The sequence below is a fragment of the Saimiri boliviensis genome, chromosome 16 (genome assembly GCF_048565385.1).
Source record: "Saimiri boliviensis isolate mSaiBol1 chromosome 16, mSaiBol1.pri, whole genome shotgun sequence".
Taxonomy (NCBI): domain Eukaryota; kingdom Metazoa; phylum Chordata; class Mammalia; order Primates; family Cebidae; genus Saimiri; species Saimiri boliviensis.
The window spans coordinates 67,095,905-67,119,650 of record NC_133464.1 but is presented as its reverse complement, the minus strand read 5'-3'; the positions used below and the strand labels follow the sequence as shown (position 1 = coordinate 67,119,650).

General features: G+C 40.3%; 1 long non-coding RNA gene and 1 pseudogene across 3 annotated transcripts in view; both read left to right on the top strand.

The window, feature by feature from the left end:
* LOC141581642 (uncharacterized) overlaps positions 1-23,746 on the top strand; it is a 228,024-nt gene that overhangs the window by 185,268 nt on the left and 19,010 nt on the right. For 2 of the 3 annotated variants that reach the window (XR_012514411.1, XR_012514412.1), the window contains 2 exons: positions 2,584-2,681; positions 3,222-3,897. This is a non-coding gene — a long non-coding RNA (uncharacterized LOC141581642). Of the gene's footprint in view, positions 1-2,583; positions 2,682-3,221; positions 3,898-23,746 lie in introns of those variants that run through there. The other variant, XR_012514410.1, reaches the window with a different exon arrangement.
* On the top strand, positions 13,379-14,238 carry LOC101051736 (proteasome subunit alpha type-2 pseudogene; annotated as a pseudogene).

The window sequence follows — 23,746 nt, the reverse complement described above, 5'->3', positions numbered from 1 at the left end:
TCTCCAACCTCCCCACCACCCCCCGCTGTCCCTCCCGTGGTCCCCCACAACAGACTCCAGTGTGTGATGTTTCCCTTCCTGTGTCCATGTGTTCTCATTGTTCATCACCCACCTATGAGTGAGAACATGCGATGTTTGATTTTCTGTTCTTGTGTCAGTTTGCTGAGAATGATGGTTTCCAGATTCATCCATGTTCCTACAAAGGACACAAACTCATCATTTTTTATGAATGCATAGTATTCCATGGTGTATATGTGCCACATTTTCCTTGTCCAGTCTATTGTCGATGGGCATTTGGGTTGGTTCCAAGTCTTTGCTATTGTAAACAATGCTGCAGTAAACAAAGGTGTGCATGTGTCTTTATAATAGAATGATTTATAATCCCTTGGGTATAAACCCAGTAATGGGATTGCTGGGTCAAATGGTATTTCTATTTCTAGATCCTTGAGGAAGCACCATACTGTCTTCCACAATGGTTGAACTAATTTACACTCTCACCAACAGTGTAAAAGTGTTCCTATTTTTCCACATCTTCTCCAGCATCTGTTGTCTCCAGATTTTTTTAATGATCACCATTCTAACTGGCATGAGGTGGTATCTCAATGTGGTTTTGATTTGCATTTCTGTAATATCAGTGATGATGAGCATTTTTTCATGTTTGTTGGCCTCATATATATCTTCTTTTGAAAAGTGTCCATATCCTTCATATTTTTAAAAAAAATTATAAATATGACAAAAATGACCTTAAAATATCTTTAAAAAATTATTTTTAATATGCCCCTGACTACACATTTGCAAACACAGACACACAATAAAAAATATTCAATAAATTTAAGAATATCCCAGGCCTACCTCAAATCTTTAACAGCAGAATCTCCCACTTTTAACCTTCCTGTGCTGTCACCAGTGAATTGTGACTAGACACGTCTGAGAAAGACACCTCATTTAAAAAAGCATCACCCCGGGTAAGGTTACCCTGGAGAGTAGGGAATTTGTGATTTAGTGAGAATAATGAAGTAAAGTCCAATTTGATAAAACCTCTCGCTCCTTACTTTACTTTCTCTGCCTTAGGGGAAGAATGAAGAATGCCAATTTCCAGACCTGATTTACTGACATTTTCCACAGGCTGGCTTTATGCTCATTTTCTCTCAGCGTGACTGGCACTAGTGGAGCCCTTCATTTTAAACTTCTTGGTCCTGTCTTTCACTCAGGATGGGAGAAAAAAAAAAATGGATCTCAACAGCTGTCCTTGCATTGTCTCAGCAAGGTTTTGCAGATTTGAAGAGAAGTAAAGAATTTAGCAAGTTGTCAGGTTTTAAATTCCATTCATGTCATTACGTACATGGAGTATTGAACAGGCTTTGAGAGGAAAACAGATTTTATTTTGGTAACCAGTAAGCCTGCCACAGCCTTGAAAGTACTCCACAGGAAGAACCTGTCTCATGTGACTGCTTCCCAAGTGCCTTGATGTGGCCACACTGAGGCAGCAGCATGGGGACCCAGAATGGTGGCAATGGGGAGAGAAGAACAAACAGAAACTGAGCAGTATTAACACTCCAAAGGAATCTCAGTGTTGCGCTAGAATGGCGTGCCCTTCGGCTCATCCATTCTCTGCTGGGATCAGGTCTGTAGCTAAGCCTGAGGTGGGGCAAAACCAAGATAATGAAGATGTTGGTAAAATGGAATAAAACCAAGATGGTGAAAATGCTGATAAATGAAGCAAACCAAGGATGGTGAAGATGCTGATCTTCTAGCCGTTCCCCACATTTTTCCAACTTTGGTAGCTTCATTTTTCTCATATGCTCATGGATTTTTATTATATACCTGCATTATCAAGATTTTTCTTTCCAGAAAGAATCTGATAGATTCATTATCTCCACACTTTAGCAGAAGTCAGGGATTGATAAATTGGCCGGGGAGGTGAGAATGGCTTGCCTCCAAAATGCTACCAGTCATAGGGGGCCCCCTTTCTTCTTGTAAGGGGAGTAAAAATGGCTCTTCCCACTTTTGCCATTCTTGGAGAGCAGCAATTTGTTGGAGGAAATGAAATGGAGTTTGTAGGTGAACGTACATATCAAGTTATAAATTAAAAAATAAAACTCTTATACCACATAACGGTTTTCTGTGATGTCTAAAGTCAAGAATAGTGGTGATATAATAACAATAATCCAAATTGATCAGCAGATATAATTTTTCTGTTGTTTTGCTCCTTCTTCTGGGTGTTTTTGAACGTTCTGCTTCTTTGAAAATGTTGTTCACTCATCTGAATTAGCATAAAGACTCATTTTGGAACTTATATTCCACTGTGGCTATTTGTTCCTACAGCTTTCAATTCAGCTCCTACTTACGTTATTCAACGTCACTACTATAGTTGATTTGTAATACTGAGAGCATGCACTCTCCATTAGCTAAAAAACAATGTCTTTGAAACTTGTTAATTCATAGGTAATAGAACATTAAAGCATTTCTAACCCATTTCACTGAAGTTGCAGTGAACTGCAGCTCAATAAGCAAGGAGGTTAGAAAATCATAACTGATGGAAGAAAACTCATCTGTTAAACATCTTCTTCCCTGCTATTCCAGGTTGGTTGCAAGAATGCTGGGAAGGGAAACTCAGGGAAAGGAATCCAGAAGTTCAACATGCAGCATTGCTGTGGGTCAGGCACAGCCAACTGATGGAGGTGTGTTTAGTGTCTAAATTGGGAAGTTCACTAGGGTATGCCTCTTGAAGATGGTGGGCAGCCCGATTGGAGTGTTGGAGCCTGGAGTTGAGAATGTCAATGTGTTGGCCTTTCTAATGAGTTATAGTATCATGTCCCAAGAAAGATAGATGTTCATAAACTCATTTCCTCATATTCAAGGTTTTAGATAGCTTCTCTCCATGGCTGTGAGGAAACGAAAATAATTAAGTATGAAATAGTGACTCTGTCAGTCTTAGGGTTACTGCCATAAAACTTTCTGGCCATGTGGGAGGAATTTGTTTCTCTGGTCTGATATGGCCTGGTGTCTGCTAGAGGGGGTCCATCTTAGCATTGATGTCACTCCTGGTCAGGTGTGCACTGTCTGCTTGGGTATCGAGACATGGTCTCAAGTTCATCTTTATTGATCATCTCCCAGTGAAGTTAATGATTTCTAAGACTCTGAAGTCATGGTCTGTTGTGAGTTCAATCGGAATGAGCCTAGAATCATTAAAGAATGAGAGTGTTACTTTCTTCCTGCAGACTGGAGATTGACTTTCAAATGCTCCTTAGCAGTAGACTCTTTGGACCAAACACAACTTTCTGCAGAATTCCAACACAGAAAATAGGTAAGTAGCTGTTCTCTGGTACCCCCGGTGTCCAACCACAGACTTTACACCAAGACACAGCGTGAAGCCTATTCAGGGAGAGATACCACTAACCAAACTGGAAAATTCCTCTCCAAATTTGTACGTGAACAGAACCTGCTTGCACTGTGGTAACACATGGAAAGAACCTGGCGACACTGGGGAATGTCATAGGAAGCAATTCTATGAAGCTTATTTCTGTGTTTACTGCAGGGATGTTGTTAAGGATGTGGTTGATGACATCCCACAGTGTTTCCTTTATGATGACCTGCTGAAGACATTTTTCTCTCCCCTCGGGATGATGCTTAACCATATTTCTCCTGAGCAGCTGGGTAGCTGACATCTTGTAGGTACTGTAAATGGTGGCCTGTCCCATGTGTACCTATAGGGTAGGGTTCTCAAACCTTACTGCACATTGGAGTCGTCTAGGGAGGTATTTAAATGCCAATTTCCAGGCTTACTCCAGACTAATTGCATTAGAATCTCAAGAGGGGGATTGGCATTTTAAAAAAGTTTTCTGGGTGACCCAATGTGCAGCCAGTTTTGAAAAAAAACAAAAAAGTCTTATTTAATCAAAGAACCTCTGAAGGCACCTGGTTTCTGTTAAATATATATTTTTAAATGTATATACTAGCTTATGATTATTAAATAAATGGTTAGAAATAGTCATCTTTTAGAGTAAAATTAAATTATACTTATAGCTTCCTCCTGTGGTAATGTGCTACTTTGGATTTTTCAAGAAGAAGAGACCGAGTTGGAATTAGATGTGCAAGAAATTTACCAACAAGATGCCTGGGAGGGAAAACGGAGAGGAAGCTAGGAAGGGCTGTGACAGATGACAGTGCCAGCTGTTGGTCTGACATTTGGGAGGGAGGGAGTGAAGGAATAGGGGTGAGTGAAGAGTCCTAGTGTGAGTGCAGTTGTATGTAAGCCTGGTAAGGCTGATGGGAAGCCTTGTGTCAAAGATAGCAGTCAGAGACGCTTGAAGCTCCCAGGGACAGGCCAGACTTAGGACCCTGCCATCATCTTAGCTATTGATGGGGAGCAACCAAGTAGGGGGATATGGGGCTGTGAGAAGTTGACTTTCTGCTAAGGCAATGGCGGATTTCAGAGCATAGCACTCAGGGCCAGCAATCCATGTGCTGTAGTTGTAGATCTGAGAAGCATGTTTTTTTCTGGCAGCCACAGTACATCATCTGAATTCCTTTCCCACCCTAATTCTTCCCATCATTTGTGTTTGGAAATAGCAAAGGATGAGGGATGAGGATGTGTGACAGGAGGATGAAAGAAAGCAGCAGGGTCAGGACTGTAGCAAATGGGGCCATGTGAAGGTGGCTGCAGGGCATTAGATGGAGAAGTATTCCTGGTTCAACAACAGATCAAAGAGAAAGAGGCACCGTGGGGGCAGGAACAATAAATGGGAGAGGAAGGAGTAAAAAATTTGGAGCAGGAGGGAAAAGGACTGCTGGTTAAACCTTAGCAGAGACAGATTAAAGTGTGGGTGTTACTTTCTCATAAGAAGTAGACGCATATTTTCACCTGGGAGTGGCTACCTCACCCCATGCAGCAAGGCACATTTCAGCTTTAATAAGAAGAAACACATGTGATTTCTTTAGCATAGTGGTTTTTTGTCCTGGTCTCATGTTCGAATCATTTGGAGATCTTAAATGTGTGAATATCTGATTCTTTAACAGAACAATTAAATGAGAATTTTTGAGGGCAAGTGCAGATATCAGTATTTTTTAAAAGCTTCTCATGGTGCCAATGTGCGGCCTAAGTTTAGCCGCTTTAGCAAACGGGTCCAAAAACTATCAACAGAGCCTGTGAAAGACCCGTGAACAAAATGTGCATTTATTCACATAAATCCCTGAGAATAATTCGAGGGTACATGCATTGCATATGATGCTTCAAAGTGCTAAGATTTTAAAGCATTTAAATCATCCATGAAAATTGTGTTTTCAGCCTGACTCTCCCTGTTTTCATCAAAGACCATAATAAAAACATTATCTACTTTGCCACATCAAAATTATGGATAGAACCACTTCCCATTCCCTCTCACATACTTCTTTTGGAGGCAGGGTGAAAGTGGGTTTCTATTCTTAATAAGCCAAAACAGATCTGAAGCAAGGATGTACAGGCCCACTGCATGCAGAGCAGAAGCAAATTCCTGGCTGGGGTTCACTTTAACAAACATTCATTAAATACTGTGCTTGGGGACACTGAGGCAGATATGTTATAGGACAGGATGGCTATTGGTACTCCTAGGACACTCAGACCCAGCCCTGCTTGAGAATGGGGAGGTCTGGGGATACAGATCCTAAAAAGGTGGGGCCTTCATAGTGGAAAGAGGAACACTGTTTGGGTAGAGATGAATCACCCAGGAGGTAGCCGGACATTGACTGAAGGACTAGTGGAATCGGTGTGATAATTTCGTTTTCAGTATAAATCAGCAGTCATTAATTAAGAACCTCTTAGATTCTAGACACTGTGGGATGCTATGGAATTTGACTCACCTACTTTTTGAGGGTTCCCTGGTGCTGGCATCTCCTATTCCCTGAAATGTTTCTGTGGTAGGCAGAATAATGGCTCCCACCTCAAATTATGTCCTGATGCTGTAATCCTGTGACTGGGTTTCATGATGAGGCAAAAGAAACTTTGCAGATGGGATTAAGTTATAGACTTTGAGATGGGCTTATTCAAGTGAGCTCAATCTAATGACCTGTGTCTTTGAAAAACGAGAATCCTTTCTGGCTATAGTCGGAGAGGAGAATGTGACCAGGGAGGCAGGTTAGAGAGATGGCATTGTGACCTGCCATGGCTGGCTTCGAAGGAAGGAGTCATGAGCCAAGAAGTGCAAGCGGTCCCTAGAAGCTGAACAAATCCAAGAAAATCCTTCCATGGAGTTTCCAGAAAGGAACGCAGTCCTGCTGATACCTTGTCTTTAGTCCAGTGAGACCTATCTCAGCCCTGACCTATAAGGTAACAAGGTAACCATAAGGTAACAAGTTTGTGTTGTGATAGGCCACCAGGTTTTCGGTAATTTGTTACAGTAGAAACAGGAAACAAGTATAGTCCCTGAAGGATCTCAAATTCATTTGTAGCAAGAAGAGACATGCTGCTTAATTTCTTTTGTTTTTTTCTTTTTAAAACTTTTGATTTTTGAGAGAATATTAGAATTACCGAAGAGTTGCAAAATCAGAACAGAGTTTCCCATATGCCCTCCATGCAGTTTTTCATAATGTTAACACATTCATACTGGTAAATTGATCAGTATTACAAAATTAATACTGATTTAATACAGTTAACTAAACTGTAGACTTTATTATTCAGATTTTACCAGAGTTTCCAACAAAGGCCTTTTTGTCTGTCCCAGGATCCCACTTTGCATTTAATTGTCTATCTTCTTAGTTTCCTTCAATCTGTGATAGTTTCTCAGACTTTCCTTGTCTGTCAGAGCCTTGGCACTTCTGAAGACTACTGCTATTTGGTAAAATGCTCCTCAGTTTGGGTTTGTCTGGAATTTTCACGTGATTAGATTGAAGTCATGTATTATTAGGGTGATATGGCAGAGGACATGTATCTTTCTCAATGCGTCACCAGAGGTACCTGACGTTGACTTGCCTTATTACTGATAATGTTAACCTTGATCACGTGGCCACAGGTTTTTCCAATGTAAAATTTCCATCTTTCCCTTTAAAATTACTATGTTTATATTTTGGAAGATATGCTTTGAGACTATACAAATACCCTGTTTCTCCTTAAACATTTGCTCACTAATTTTGTCATTCGTTAACAAATCTTGCCCACAGCAATTTCCACTGTGCTGTAATCGTGGGGACTTTCTAGCTCCCTTATTCCTTCCACATTTACTAGTGGGAGTCTGTAAAGAAAAGTTATTTCTTCTCTGCCTTTTATTTATTCAGTTATTATTTATATCAATATAGACTCAAGGATATTTATGTTATCCTTTGGGTTATGATCCAATGCTATCATTATTTTGTTGCTGTAATTGTTTCATATTTGGCCATTGGGAGTTCTTTCAGGTAGGTTTCTGTGCACTTTCAATATGTCCTCATCCTCTTCCCCCAATGCCTTTTTTTTTTTTTTTTTTTTTTTTTTGAGTACTGCTCATTTTCTACTTTCCCTGTCCCAGCCCTGAGTTCAACCATTTTTCCGAGGAGCACCCTGTTTCTTTTTACTGGAGAATAACATTTAGAAACCAAGATCGGAGCACCAGATGTGCTCATTGCTACTGGGGTGTCACTGCTTTCACGCCCTCCCGACAGGCAAAACTCAAGATGTATGTATGTATACTACCCCAATCCCCCCCACACACATTATATATAAATATGTGTGCATGTGTGTGTATGCATATATATGTATTTTAAAAATCAGCTCACATTGATTTTTCCAAGATCAATCCCACACCACAAGGCTCATTTGAGCCTTCTTATTATTTATTTCAAATTTTTGTCTCCAGTTTTGAGAAGCCTGGCTCTCATTATCTGTAATATGTTTACTTATTAGCTCATTCCTAATATGTTTATAAAATAGTTTCAGAATTGTGAAACCACCTCCCTGTGAGGAACAAATTGACCAACTAGACTGTAGTGTTTGTTTGCGGTTCTCTTTGTGTTTAGCCTAACAGACTTCAGTCAAAACACTTTTTAAAAGATACTTAGGTTAGTTGCTATCTTCCCCATTGCTTAGCTTTTTAAAATCTTCATTCTTGCAACTTTTGTGGCATTTAAAAATATGAGATAAATTGTAATTCATTCACTTTCAAGTACTCAACTCGAAAACATCTCTTTGGAGTAGGAGTAGTGCTTTTACATCTACTCCAACTTTTCTCAGAGAATGGAGTTGGAAATCTGTGGCTTTAACACTTTGACACTCAATCCCTTTGGCCTCATTGTGGGGGGCATTTGTTCTGAAATACAAATTTAATAAATCACTGTGCAGCACTTATCAATCCTGGATAGTGCTGACAGTTCCAACTTTACATAGTTATTTGCCACATGTGTGTTTCTCATTCTTCTAGCTATCTTACAAGCTTCCTGAAGGTCCTGAAAGAACTAATTCAGTCTTTCCATCCTTTTAGCAGACTACCTTGGCCACAACAGATGCTCCAATAGCTTCTTCATCTTTATCTATGGCCAATCTAAGTAGAAGACTATAGAGACTGTGTGTAATGAATTTTCTGTTACCAAAAAAAGAGACAATCTCTTCTACCTGGAACACTCTTTCCTGTGTCTCTTCCTGTTCCCCTCTTGTCTAGCTAACATTTCTGGTAGGTCTAGATTGAGCTGAAGTATTCTTGGACTTCCCTCTCCCCTCCACTGTCATTAGGAGCTCTTGTTACACTCTTCTTTCAAATGTGTGCAGATTTGGAAAAAATCTGGATAAACCCAGAGAGAACATATGACCCTGTGGGGTAATTGTTGGTTTTCTGGCCTATCTCCCTAAGGAGGTAACTGGTTCTTTGAGTGCTTGCCCTGGGTGTTCTTCACCTTAGTATCCTCAGGCACATGGCTGTAACAAGTGGATGCTCAGCAGGTGCCCCTGAACAAGTGAGTAAACATGAGTGGTAAGGGGAGTCCCTTTGCAGATGCACTAACACGTGTGGTCATCTGATCTTTGGAGGACTCTCAAAGACTAGTGGGCACTTGCAGACAAAACCTAAGTACACAGCTGTCTAACTTACAGGCATAAGATTCATTGGAGCCAAAAAATAATTGAGAAAGGAAATAATATTTATCAAGTACCTGTTATGTGCCAAAAATTAATAGATACTTTTCATGTATCACCTAATTTTAGTCTTCAACGATCTAAGTCAAGTGACTTTCTGTCATCATGTGGAAGAGAAACATCTAGTGTTGGGGAATAGGTGGTTAATAAGGTGTCTACTCTTTTTCCCAGCTCTTACATGATGACACCACATTTCAGCTCATCTCCCACTTCTTCTAAAGTCAGTATGCTTCCTACTATAGCATGTTATTTAGAGGGAGACAAATGCATTGAATTAATCTGTTAAAATACTAGAAGTGAAAATCAAATAGCTTTATTTTATAAAATATAATAATGATTATTGAAAATAAACACATATTCTTACATTGAGGTCAAGGTATTTTTCATTAACAAAGTATTCAGAGGCAAAATTTATTCTTGTCAATACCACCCTTGACATGTCTGCTAAATGATGATTGAAATCTTTGAACAAAGCTTCCATGATAAAACTTGGAAAACTCAAACTGGCAGGCACTTAGACATCCTGTATAATCACCAGAATTTTTTTGTTTTGAATAAATATTCTGTCACTCTTTTTTCCTGAAAGTTCAAACAGCCAAGACAACGTGGGATTCTTGATTTCCGTACAAGGATTCAACTGAGCAAAGGCTTTCTTTTTATTTCAGTGGTCTCACTCACTGGATTGGAAAGCTGGATATCAACTCATTAAAATGTCGTGCAATGTTTATGGGTCTAAACTTAGCTCCATGAGACATAGCAGGGAGTGATGAGGAGTTTTTAAAATTTACTTATTTATCTATATTTTTATTGATATGTAGTAGGTGTACATACTTTCAGGATACATGTGATAACTTGACACATTCATATAATCAAATCAGAGTAATTGGGATATCCATCAACTTAAATATTTATCTTTTCTTTATGTTAGGAGCATTTTAATTTTACTCTTCTAGCTATTTTGAAATGTAAGATGGTTTAATGTTAACTATAGTCACTCTATGGATTTATTCAAATACTAGGTTTTATTTCTTCTGTCTACCTCTATATTTGTATCCATTAATCAAGAGGAGCTTTTTTTTTAAAATGCCCCAATTTTTTCAAATAGACTCTTCATAGACTAGTTTTTGTTCTACAAATTATTACAATTAGAGTGGGGAAATTTGTTACAGTTCAAAATTTTCTCCAAATATTGTGTTGCAACTAGTTTTGCTTTCTAGCCAATTTTATGCACTTGGGAAGCAAGTTATCAGCAAGCACATCTTCAATGAAACATGAACTTTCACTTCCCCATGGAAGATCACTCTTCCACTTCAGAGGACACTCATTGCCCCAAAGTTAGACATGTGAGGGGTCAAGTCACTACTTTCCAAGTATAGCATTCCATTCAACAATGTATAATTCTACTTTAATAAATAAAGCTGATTAAAATAGTATTACATCCTGTGACAAACAACTTTTTGACTCAGAGCAAACAATAATTGATAGTAAATGAGGAAGTGGAAAATGATTTAAATCACTTATTGAATGAGGAATGTAAACAAATAATGAAATTAGACAGAAAAATAATTAGCTGTTATTCGAAAGCCATCTTTACTGCAGCCAGCCTACCTAAGGAATTATGTCTAAAGTGATAAATTTTTTTCATTTCTTAAAGAAAAAATTTTTTTCATTTCTTAAAACAGTTTTTCATTAAGAAATGAAAAAAATAACCCTTGGATTTCTTTCCCCTTTACTCGTGCTTATATAAAAGCTTGTTGGATGACTGACTAAATGAGACAATGAAAATTTACGAAATAATTTAAACCTAAAAGAAAATTATGATATGCACATCAATGAAAATCCACCCTTTGAACTGAGAAGTAATTTTAATAGATCGTTGAAACTAAAGTCTTACAGCTATGCTTGGTAAGCCTTTTTTCCTATTCTTTTTTTTTTTTTCTCATGCAAATAAAACCAAGAAAAACATACAATCATGCAAACCCTACCTCAGACAAGTCTAAGAATGTATTATTTCTCAGAACTCAGTTGGATTTATGGTTATTTAGTGTGGACTCTGCTCTTAGAGGATAAATATAGGAAATAATTTCAAAAGGATAACACCTCTGTTTAAAACAAACAAGTTTCCAGCTCTCCCCTTCTCTTACCATGCCCTGGCCCTAGACTTCACTATTTTCATTTCTAATTCTTTTTTCTCCTTCTGGACTTCAGCTCCAGGCTCTAAGTGGATGCTGGGTATGCCATATGTTCTCAGTACACTTTTTGGTGTAAATTCATGAGTTCTGGGGCTCCATATAGGGAAGTGTAATAAAAGCCTCCTTTTTGCATCAGATGAAAATTGCTCCACCATCACTCAGATTTTCCACTGGCGTAAGCCAGGCCTCCATTGATAGGCATTAGCTCTATTCAAGTCACCAGTATATCATGGTATATTGCTTAAACACCACAGCAGTACACTACAGTAGCCACTCAGGGACTGTGATGGACACACTAGAGCTAAGTCAGATCCCAGCACCACATACTCAGAACCCCTCTCCACTTTCTCATTAGAGGTGGCAGGAGATTTCACTGGAGGGCTTAATTATTAATATGAGACTGGAAAAAAGAATTGCAGGAATCGCTCTTTCCCCAACTCTTCTTCCATACTCCCATATACATCACATGCATGTGTAGACGTGCACACACGCATGTAAATGTCAGGTGTTTACATACTACAAACAGGCTTGTGATCACCTGTTACTGGAAAGAGCTTTAAATGGAATGCTGTTTTCTTGTAGCTGTCACCTGATTATCTTCCTTCTTCCCCTGGGATACAGCCCTAAAGAAATCTCTTCCATTATCGAAAGCCAGATATCTGTTTGATTAGCATGTTTGCAGATCTGTCTCTCTTGGACTGAATCATGGAAATATCAGGTATGGCCTACTTTTCATATGACCAGTAGCAGGTGGAGTCGGGAAGATCAGATTGGAATTACCATACAGCAGGCTTCAGCTGGACTTGGCAATTGGGCTCAGTAAGGCTTTAGTGGAACTGGGGTTCAATGGGCAAAGGCTGACCAAGGCAGACCCACTGGCAGGGCCAGCAGCATCAGATGGATTGTGGGTTGCTCAGAAACAAGAGTTAGGACCTGATAAGAGATTGAGGCACATTGGAGCTGAGCCTACAATGGGAACACAGAAGCAACTGTGGCAGAAACCAAGGCCTGGTTCTAAGGCGGCCTTGCAAATCTTGGGTTGACTTTTGCTGTTTTTCCCACCCAGCATCCACTCTCTTCTTGTGATTACAGCACTCTGATTCTATGGGACCCACTCCTCCCTCACTATTCTATATGTGGTTCTGGAGAAGCCAACTTTTCCTTAGGGTCCAGGGTAAAGCTAGGCTAAGCCATTCATTGCATTCCATTCCCCATCCCTGGGATTGGTTCAGCGATGGGCACAGGACCCAAAGAAGGCCAACCACGGGCCAATGACACTGAATTCCAGAATGACTGAGTAGATGGGAAAGTGGACTCAATATCTTTGGATGGACCTAAAACTCAAAAAAGGTGTAAGGGCTTAATCTGCTGCCACTATCTTATTACCACGTGTACTCTGTCTAAAGTCAACATGGAGGAAGATAGCCTTGTGAAATGGAGGGAGAGAGGAAAACTAAACCTTAATGGCATTGTTTGACCCCTGACTTGAGCTGAACCTGGAGTCATCAAGTACTATCCTTAGTCTTTACCATTATGTGGTTCAGTAAATTCCATTTTTATTTAAGTACCTGTATTAGTCTGTTCTCATGATGCTAATAAAGACATACGTGAGGCTGGGCAATTTATAAAGGAACGAGGTTTAACTGACTCACAGTTCCACATGGCTGGGAAGGCCTCACAATCATGATGGAAGCTGAATGAGGAGCAAAGTCATGTCTTGCATGGCAACAGGCAAGAGAGCTTGTGCAGGGGAATTCCCATTTATAAAACCATCAGATCTTGTGAGATTTATTCACTACCATGAGAAAAGTATGGAGGAAACCACCCCATGATTCAGTTTTCTTCAACTGGCCCTGATCTTGACACATGGGGATTATTACAATTTGAGGTGATTGTGGTGGGGTCACAGACAAAAACCATGTCAGCTTTTTGGGGTTGGGTCTCTTGTCATCTGCAATGAGATGGGTCATTTTCTCATACAGGATTACATAGAATCTCTCTCATTACCAATTTTTAAAATCCATTTTGAGCCAGGTGGCTTAGGTTCCGTAAAAATGCCATAGCTGTACATTTTTTTTTCTCATGTGCCCAAAAGTTGTGCTCTCTGGATAGGAGAACAGGGAGAGGGCTCTTTGGGTAAAGATGGCGGAGCGTGGGTACAGCTTTTCGCTGACTACATTCAGCCCATCTGGTAGACTTGTCCAGATTGAATATGCTTTGGCTGCTGTAGCTGGAGGAGCCCCGTCAGTGGGAATTAAAGCTGCAAATGGTGTGGTATTAGCAACTGAGAAAAAACAGAAATCCATTCTGTATGATGAGCGAAGTGTACACAAAGTAGAACCAATTACCAAGCATGTAGGTTTGGTGTACAGTGGCATGGGCCCAGATTACAGAGTGCTTGTGCACAGAGCTCAAAAACTAGCTCAACAGTACTATCTTGTGTACCAAGAACCCATTCCCACAGCTCAGCTGTTACAGAGAGTAGCTTCTGTGATGCAAGAATATACTCAGTCAGGTGGTGTTCATCCATTTGGAGTTTCTTTACTTATTTGTGATTGGAATGAGGGGCGACCATATTTATTTCAGTCAGATCCATCTGGAGCATACTTTGCCTGGAAAGCTACAGCAATGGAAAGAACTATGTAAATGGGAAAACTTACCTTGAGAAAAGATATAATGCAGATCTGGAACTTGAGGATACCATTCATACAGCCATCTTAAACCTAAAGGAAAGCTTTGAAGGGCAAATGACAGAGGATAACATAGAAGTTGGAATCTGCAATGAAGCTGGATTTAGGAGGCTTACTCCAACTGAAGTTAAGGATTACTTGGCTGCCATAGCATAACAGTGAAGTGACTGAAAAATCAAGAATTTCAGATAACCTGTCTACTTAAACATGTTTAAAGTATGTTTTGTTTTGCAGACTTTTTGCATACTTATTTCTACTTGGTTTAAATTGACTTTTTAAAATGACTTATAAATCCTAATAAACTGCTAAACCCACCTCCCAGCCCTTTAGGAGTTGCTAAAATTTTAACGATTATTTCCTACTTTTTTTTATCATAGTTGACTTCTGAAGACTACATTGCAAAGCAGAATGATGAAATCACTTTTTTGAGTTGTCAGCCAATTTTGGTTAAGTCAAACCTTACTGCCCTCTTCACTACCAGATGTTGCCTGTGTTTCCATAAAGCAAAATGCTGATTTTGGTGAAAACATTACTGCTTCTAGAGCTGGAAAGATCTGCAGACTTTCACTGATTCATGGGACAAGAAAAGCATAGGTGCTTTTAGGTGCTGTTAGGTAATGATCAGTGAAACCCTAGGGTGCTCTATGAGAGTGTACTGGGGCTATGAAGAGTGGTAAGCGAATAGGTATCCATGGGAGTAAATAAACTGGTTTGCTGGTTCCTGTTGGTGTCTCCATCACAAGTAGGTAAGTGTTTTAAAGGAACCCCTTGGATTTTCTTAGACTTTTTAAACTCAAGGATGAGCATAAGTGTTTGAAATAAAATGTTAATACTTAAGTGTCAAAAAAAAAAAAAAGAGAGAGAGAGAGAACAGGGAGAAGGTGTTGGTAAACCTATGACTAGGTTGATGGTATGATCATAAGGATGATTCAGGAAGCCTTCACCCTCTCCTAACCACTTCTTGGGTAAAGATGGTCCAAGTGATGCTTTCACATGGACAGTTCTGGTATGGGTGGGCCCAGCAGTGCTGCAGGATGGCCAAGCACTCAAACTCAGAGATAGGACCATGAGCTATCCAAGCAGTGAGTGGTTCCTGAACACAGGATCACAAGGACTATGAAGAATAAATGGATTGAAGGAGTAGTCAACCAATCATTGAGAACATTGGTTTCCAGTGGTCACTGAAAGCCTCTGAGACTTCTGTATCTCAAGTATTCTGTAGTCCACTGCAAGTACCACCAGATGGCTGGATTTGTATTGTCTAGACTGTGTGTAGTTTGTGAAGTATAACCTAGCGAATTTCTCTAGATTTTCCAGATTGTCCCATAACCTTTGTCTTAGTGTTTTCTGACCTGGTGTTTCCTGCTGTTTCCTACTGTTACTGCACACAGGTTCAGAGTACGTGGGGATGTGCCCCTTTGGCAGTGGTTTCATATAAAAGCTTACCCCGTATTAAGGAAATAGATAACTTCTCTGCAGGTCCACGTACACTTCAGCCCAGGTTAGGAAATAGCTGAGCGCTGCTGAGTCCCATCACACTTGACTCAGGTACTTGTAGAAAGAAACCATGGCTGGAACCTACAGCCTCAGTGACATGGTTCTGAAAGCCCTGATCATGGAGTATTAGGTGGTAAATACTCCACCGGATTTACTTAATAATAAATAATAATAAACATCATAAACTAGGTTTATTAGGTGGTAGATCAGATTTGTATCTATGATCTTCTTTGCTGTTGATTGCTATTGAATGTCTTAAGCAGTAATATAATGAATGCCCATGGACAGTGTGGGAACTGCCACTCCACTATGAAGGGCTGGGAGAAGGGCAGTATTTTTGCTGTGGTATCAGCGGGTCAAGTCATAGTGAGCTGGAGCTGAGATGAAGTAGGATGCTGGCCAAAAATGTCAGAGAAGTAAGAGTGAGGGTGGACAGATTTATTGGCAGAAGTGAGGCCATGGGCTTGCTGTCAGATGGAGGCCCTGACAGGACATGGAGTCTCATTAGACAAAAATTGAGTCCAGGGAGTTGATAGCACAGATCAGGCTTGAATAGCAAGGGAAATGAGGGTTGGAAAAGCAGCAGAAACAGGAGCAAGATCAGAAGCAGAACTGGGATCAGCACCCATAAGTGGACTTATTACTTTGCCAGGATGCTGAAGAAAACTGCAGATATGTATTTTCCCTTCACCTACTTCAGGCATTGTTCTAGCTTTAGAGAGGTAAGCTCTGCATCTTTCTGTATCTCTTTTCCCCAAAAAACTGTGGGTGCTGCTTATTATTCCCTAATTAGGACCCTACAGAGCTAATATGGGAAGTTTGGCTCCTCTAGGTACTAGAGAGGGAGCAGTTTTTTCCAAAGCCTGGAATTCCCAGTGGATTCTTCCTATCTACATCCACTTAATCTTGGAATGTGAGTTCTTGAAAATTTGGTGGTTTTTTTTTTTAAGCCTGAAATGTTGCTGTCAGAGAAATCACTTTTATTACTTTGTTTTCTCTGATAACAGGGCTTTTTTTTAAGAACGTGAAACTTCTCACTCGCTATTGCTATTTGAGTTTCTTAAGCAGTAATATGATGTATATAATACTACACATATTTTAGAATTTGTATCCTTCCTACTTACAATAGAGTTTGAGGTAACCTGAAAAATAAATGTTCATAAACTGAGACTATTGAAATTGAAAAAGAAAATTACAAACTATGCAGAAGAAGAAAAACAAACAGGTTATATTATCTGATATTTCTAAATAAACCAGGTCCTTGGGAGATACAATCTTTTTCCTGGTACTAAAAGGAACATATTGTGTGTGTATGTCCTTATACAAAGAACACAGAACAGCCTAGATAATATCTTCAATAGCAGTTTCAGAGATGATGGAATAGTGTTCGTGATTACAAGCTTTGATGGCACGTTTTATAGGTTCAAATCCCAGCTATGCCAGTTTCCAGTGGTGTATCTAGAGAAGTTGCTGAATTTCCCTAGGTGTCAGTTCTTTAATTTGTAAAATGGAGACAATAGTAGAACCACTTTCATTTCATTGGAGGAAGATTAAATATATAAAGAAATTAGTTTGTGACACGTGGTGTTTGCCAATCAAGAAATGCTACTGTTCTTGCTGTTTTTTTGTGTGAATCCTCAATAGACATGAAGGTAAAATAAAACACTAGTTCGAGAATTGGCCAAGGGCCTCTACAGATGAGTTTAGCGGCTCTAGGCGAATTATGCTTCACATTCCTCCTCGTCCTCCAACTTTTGGGGAAACTTCCTTTATAATCCCTGGCCTCCCCTTTCCCACAGCCAAATTCTTTGCACCTCGTACCCTCCCTGCCGCCTTCCTGGTCTTGGTCTCCAAGTCTAACCATTCATTGTTTGACTTATGCTTTCTGATGACAGGGATTCCTGTCCTTTGTTCTTTTTACCCTTCCCTTCTTTTATATGTGAGAATTAGCCTTTCCCAAGTACTGACCTCTCAGGAAACTGAAAAATAAACATGATAAATTAATTCAAGTCAAGGTGTTGGTGATTGTTCATCTTGTGTGTCGACTTGGCTAGGTTACGGTTTCCAGTTGTTTGGTCAAACACCAGTTTAGATGGTGTTATGAAAGTAGTTTTTAGATGGGATTAACATTTAAATCAATATTCTTTAAGTAAAGCAGATTACCCTCCGCAATGTGGGTGGGCCTCATTCAATCAGTTGAAGACCTTGAGAGAAAAGACTGAGGTTCTTTCACAGAAATGGAGGAAGAAGGAAGGAAATTCTGCCTCCAGATTGTCTTTGGACTCAAGACTATACCATCAACTCCTGCTGGAATTCCCAGCCTGCCTGTGTGCCCTGTGAATTTCTGTCTTGCCAGTCCCCACAATCACATAAGCCAATTTTATAAAATAAATCTTCCTACATATATATACCTCCTACTGGTTCTGTTTCTCTGGAGCACCCTGACTAACACAGTGTTAATACTTATCATGGCTAAATGTCTTATTTTCCTTGGTTGACATTTGCATTTTAATAAGGGCTCAGCTTTAAAAAGTGAGTGATGTCAACATTTCTAAACACCATTAGAGATCCAGTTCCCAGTGGAGGGGTACTTGCTAGTGACTTTGAAATCACTTCATATAAGCAGTGGTCTATCCATGAGAAGGGCTCTGGGCTAGTTCATATTTGGATTTATTTCCTCCTCCCCTGAAGCTGTGCATAGCACACGTAGAAACAACTTTAGCTATTGGTGCATACCACACACATTTCTTTTAGTCTGGGTTAATGTTTGGGAATCACATATAAATAAAAATAGCCTTGGTGTTGCTCTGTGCATCCACTTGGAGTGTTGGTGTAATTCACCTATTCATCATAAACATCGTAACAGCAAGGTAAACATGAATCACTGTTTCCTTAACAGTCTGAAAGGAAACCAAATCAATTTTTTCTCTGAAACTTCTTGGAGGAAAGCCAATCTTCTACCCATTACATTAGGGCAGAAAAATCAATCAGTCTAAAGTCAAAGTCTTTTTCTTTTTTAGCTACTCGTGTGAAAGACTGTCATCAATAAATCCTCCAGAGTCATCATTGTTCTTACAAGGGTAATAATACTGCATCTTTTCGGAAATGGGAGGACAATGATAATGTAAGGGCAAGGTGGACTTTGGAAAAGAAATGAGCTCCACCTGAAATGTGATAAAATACCAAATGGTTTTGGTTTCTACAATACAGACCATTATTATGGGGATTTTTTTTTTCTCTGCACGAAAATCTTGAAAATTGATATCCATTGATAGAACATAGTTACTATATTTCTTTTTTATTGTCAGTGTTTTGACAATCACTTATTCTTATCCATTTTCACTCACTCGCCTGCTCTTCTTTCTGATTTTTGGTCTGCCTCATGAGATCATGTATACCATAAACTGAAAGAAGCAGAGATTGTGATTCTCGTGATCTTGCAACAGAAACAGAGCACCCAAGCAGTATTCTCTACAAAAATGAGGAAGGAAGTCTGCAGCAGAACAATGGCAGAAATTTTAGGAAAAGTTTACTGACTGGGACTATGACTCACCTTTTGGGAGAAAGTGTAACTAACCCTTTGTGAGGGCTGGTTGAGAGCTCACTTTCCTGGGAGGAGTGGGGAGAATGGGAGAATCAGCTGATGAAGGGGTGAAGGAGGTGCCCAACAAGAAAAGTGTAGAAGGACTGGGGATTTGGGGTCAGGTCTTCCTCCTGATTCCAAGCGATGGCGTAAGATATTGCCAAGCGGAGGAAGCAAAGTAGAGCCAGAGAAGGAAGGTGACCTGTTGTTTCATTAGAAATAATATGTTGAAATAATTACGCAGAGTACTAATTAGTGCATTTCTCTCCAACCCCGATACTCCAAAAATCCCTGTACTTACATCCTGAAGGCCTCTTCTTCCCCAAGCTGGAAGACACGGTCACTTATTAGTCACCCACTGTCACAGATACCACAAACATTGAACAGGACAGAAGTGAGAGTCAAGCATCTGGCTGCAGACACACGCAAGAGGACATGAGTCTTCCCAGCTCTCATGGGCTTCACAACAGATGCGCGGAGTGAGGTGGGGAGGAGGTGAGGGAGGACAGTGCAGAATGCCACCATCTGTAGCGAGGCACTTCCTCGGCAAGAGCTGAAAGCTTGGCCGATGCTGAGCAGCCACTGACTACTTGTCATTCTTGCTACTGGTCATTCTTGCTGTTGTCTTGTGGATAATTTCCATTCTTTGACTCAGTTATTCATAAGTGTGATGTGAAGGTGGGGATCTGTGTAGTGAAAAGACGGGTCTAGGCTAGGGTTGCTAGACCCTGGCAATATTGATATTTTCAGTCAGATAATTGTTTGTGGGGGCTGACCTGCGCATTGTAGGATGTTTAGTAACATCGGTGAAATATGTCTACTAGATGCTCTATCAGCAGCATTAGCACCCTAGTTATAGCAACCCCAAATGTTTCCAGATGTTGCCAGATGTCCACTGGGAGGCAAAATTGTCCCAGTTGGGAACCACTGATCTAGGCTAAATTAGTTTAAAATCTCCTACTGAGCCAGGATAGCAGTGGATAGACTGGTCCATTATGATAATCACTAAATCTCCTAATTATATGTATATATATATCTCCTCCTAAACACCTCTCAAATCTGTCCTCTGTGCTCTCTCCAACACTTGAGTTTGGAGTAGTCTGTTTAGGTCTTTAGCCTGGACAACTGCTGCCTCCTAATGGGTCTCTTATATTCCCTCTTATCCTCTGTTATAGTTGGAATGTTTGTTCCCACAAACCTCATGTTGAAAGTTGATCCCCAGTGTTGGCGGTGGGACCTAATGGGAGGTGTTTGGGTCATGGAAGTGAACCCCTCATGAGTAGATTAATGCCCTCCATGGGGGGTGAGGGTTATGAGGGAACTCTCATTATTAGTTCCCATGAAAATTGGTTGTTAAAAAAAAAAAGCCTGGAATTTCCCCCTACCCCCATCTCTTTCTTCCTCTCTTCCAATGTGATTCCTGCACACACTGGCTCCCTGGAACTTTCTGTCATGAGTGGAAGCGTCTGAATCCAGACACTTGACTCTCACTTATGTCCTGTCCATGAGTGGCCCTCCAGATGCAGATGTCCAATCTTGAGCTTTTCTAGACATCAGAATCTTGAGCCAAAGAAACCTTTTTTCTTTATAAATTCCCCAGACTCAGATATTCCTTTATAGCAACACTAAATGCACTGAGGCACCCTCCGAAAACCTATTCTCCACACTGAAGCCACAGTGGTCTTTTAAAACGTGCCCTGTGCTTAAAGCCCTTTGGGCCTTCCTAGTTTCTTAAGATGAAGACAGAGTCCTTTGCTGCCTGGCACGGCCCTGTGTAGTCAAGCTGCTCTGCATCCTCCTCTCCTCACATTACTCCCTTGTCTTTTGGTCCCCAACAACCTTGCTCCACTTTCATTCTTCCGTGTGCTGTAATCCATCCAGCCACATGGCGTGCACACATGTCATTTCTCTGCCTGAGACATTGTCCCACGATATGTGCTTCTGTTGTTCGTCTGTCAGCTAGGGAGAGTGTTCTCTGACCACACAGAAAGAATCAGGCTCCCCCGGCAAAGGCACTCATATCATCATGGAGGGCTCCTTTGTAGCACTTGTCACCGTCATGGTTTTACACTAATGGGTAATTATGTAATTAACGTCTGTCTCCTCTGGGTTGTAAGACGTAGAAGGCTAGTATTAACTGATTTCCTCCCTCCTTCTCTTCATCTTCTTTCCTTTCCCCTTCAGTTTTTGTGGATACGTGGCCACCCAGGGCTCTCTAAAATATGACATCCATTTTTTCAGTTATTTATCTTTCAACCAAACTTTCCTTCTCCACCAACTGTAAGCTGTTCCCCACCCCTCCACTTTCTGTGGAGAAGTCTTTTGAAGTGCTTCTTTTCTTTCTTTCTTTTTCTTTCTTTTCTTTCCTTTCTTTGTTTCTTCCTTTCTTCCTTTCCTTCCTTTCCTTTCTTCTGGCTCTGTTGCCCAGGCTAGAGTGTAGTGACGCGATCTCTGCTTGCTGCAATCTCCGCCTCCCAGATTCAAGCAATTCTCCTGCCTCAGCTTCCTGAGTAGCTGGGATTACAGGTGTGCACCACCACACCTGGCTAACTTTTGTATTTTTAGTACAGATGGGGTTTCACCATGTTGGTCAGGCTGGTCTCAAATTCCTCATCTCATGATCTGCCTGCCTCCGCCTCCCAAAGTGACAGGATTACAGGCGTAAGCCTCTGAGCCTGACTGAAGGACTTTTCATTATGGTCTTTTAAATGAAAGCTAATGGCAAGATGCTGCTGGAAACTCTCTTTGCGGGGCCCCCTCCAAGGCAAGAAAAAAAATTCCAGTCTTTAGTTCAAAGGAAAGGTAGTCCTAAGCCTTCCAATCACATCCCAGCCTCAGCAGTGCTGCCCAGGGCTCTAGCATTCATAATTGGTGATTTTTTAAAAAATCAGATGGTGGCAATAAAGTAAAATCTAATTCACAATTTTTTTTTTTTCAGACAAACTGTACTTTAGCAGAGCTTTTCATACTAGGCAAGAAAAAAAATAGTTAATGGCTGATAGTGGTATTGCTGATGGGTCGTGAACTTGTCTGGCTCCTCAGTTTCTGGTTTGTGGTTCTATCCCAAGTCTGTAATGACATATAAAATAATAGACCACTTCTCCTGGTCATTCCTCCTCATTGCAAATCACATTTCTCAAGACAACACATGGAATTTACAGGATGTAAACGTGTCAGTAAAAATGTGCATCACTCAATAGATTGCTACTGATTTAAGAGCTTACGCCTCACGTTCAGCTGAAGCCTATTTCTGCCAGCAGCTCCACTTTAAACAAACTCTCCTTGTTTCCATTTTGTCTACCCTCCATCTCAGCCCCTCCAGGCTGTAGAAATCCGCTATTTATTTCCAGATAAATGCTTCAGAACGTGTTATACTCCAAGGAGTAATGAAGCCTTGAGCTTTTCCAGTCTTGAAAAGACAGTGATGGGAATATAGAGCTCATAATCATAATGCAGAAACAATAATGGGAATTTATTACAGATTTCTATAGGTTATATGACACTTTTCACATCCATTATTGCATCCCAATGACACCTGTGGGAGGCAAAGAGAAGAGTCAAGGCCCCAGGCATAGATGGAAGAGGTGTTCTTCTCTGTTAGAAATTCCCTTTCACTTGGATTTCTAATGTAAGCTCCTGGGGCCACATTCTTGTTTGCTTTGCAAACTCAAGGAGAAATACTCACTGAGAAACTCACAGAGGAGCCAGATGGGGGATTTGGCTGTTGTCCTAGTAACTGGCTTAAACTCCATGGTTGCAGAGACTGCATCTGTTTTCTTCAACACCATATTCCTAGAGCCTAGCAGAGTGCTTAGCATTCAATGTTCTCGGAAAATATCTGTTGATCTTCTGTATGTGTGGAAAGTAAACAATGTGGAGATGGATGGGGAAAGTTCCGGGTAGATAGGAAGTAAGAGAAAATGTGGAAAATGAAGGAGAGTGGCAAAAGGTGAGCTTACATTCTTTTCTTTCATAATATTCCTTATTCAATTATATTATACTTCCCAGGCTGTTTTTAAGACACCCTCTTAAAGGGATTGCTTCTTAAAGGATTGTTATTATTTCCATTGTTTATAGCTGGAGAAGAAAGAATGTGAAGTCTGAGTTCCTTTGAGTGATATAGTGAGTCTATTCAATCCTTTCTCTGCTTCAAAATATTTTTACTTCTTTTTTGACCTTAAGTAGGCACACATCTGCCCAACATTGTTGGCAAGTTCTGTTAGACAGGGACAAAAATGAAAACACTGTAGTGTAGACTAGTGTAACATACAGGAATTATCAGTTCCCAACTGATACGAACAAATTAAATTTCTCTTTTGGCCTTTATGATACTGGAAGCCTTAGTTCTACTGGAAGAATTTTCCTGGAGCTTAGGGATGGAAGTTTATTCATCTTTGTTTTTTTCTTCTTTACTAGTATATAGTAGACATCATCACAGGAATATGCTATAAACACTTTCTTAAGAAAAGCAGATGTCCATTAAGCATTGATTAGATGCCCTGCTCTTTAAGATGTAAAGAACTGAAAATGCATGGTCCACTTTTTGCAGCTCAAATGTGGTGATAAAGCTTAACAATAACAAACTAGGTAAGGACAGCATATTGAACAATGAAAAGACTGGCTTCTGATTCTCCTCTGAGGTTCAGGGCCGCAACAACTGCTTGCCACTCAGTCTTCTTATATGTGCCACTCCCTGCTTCCATCTCTTTTC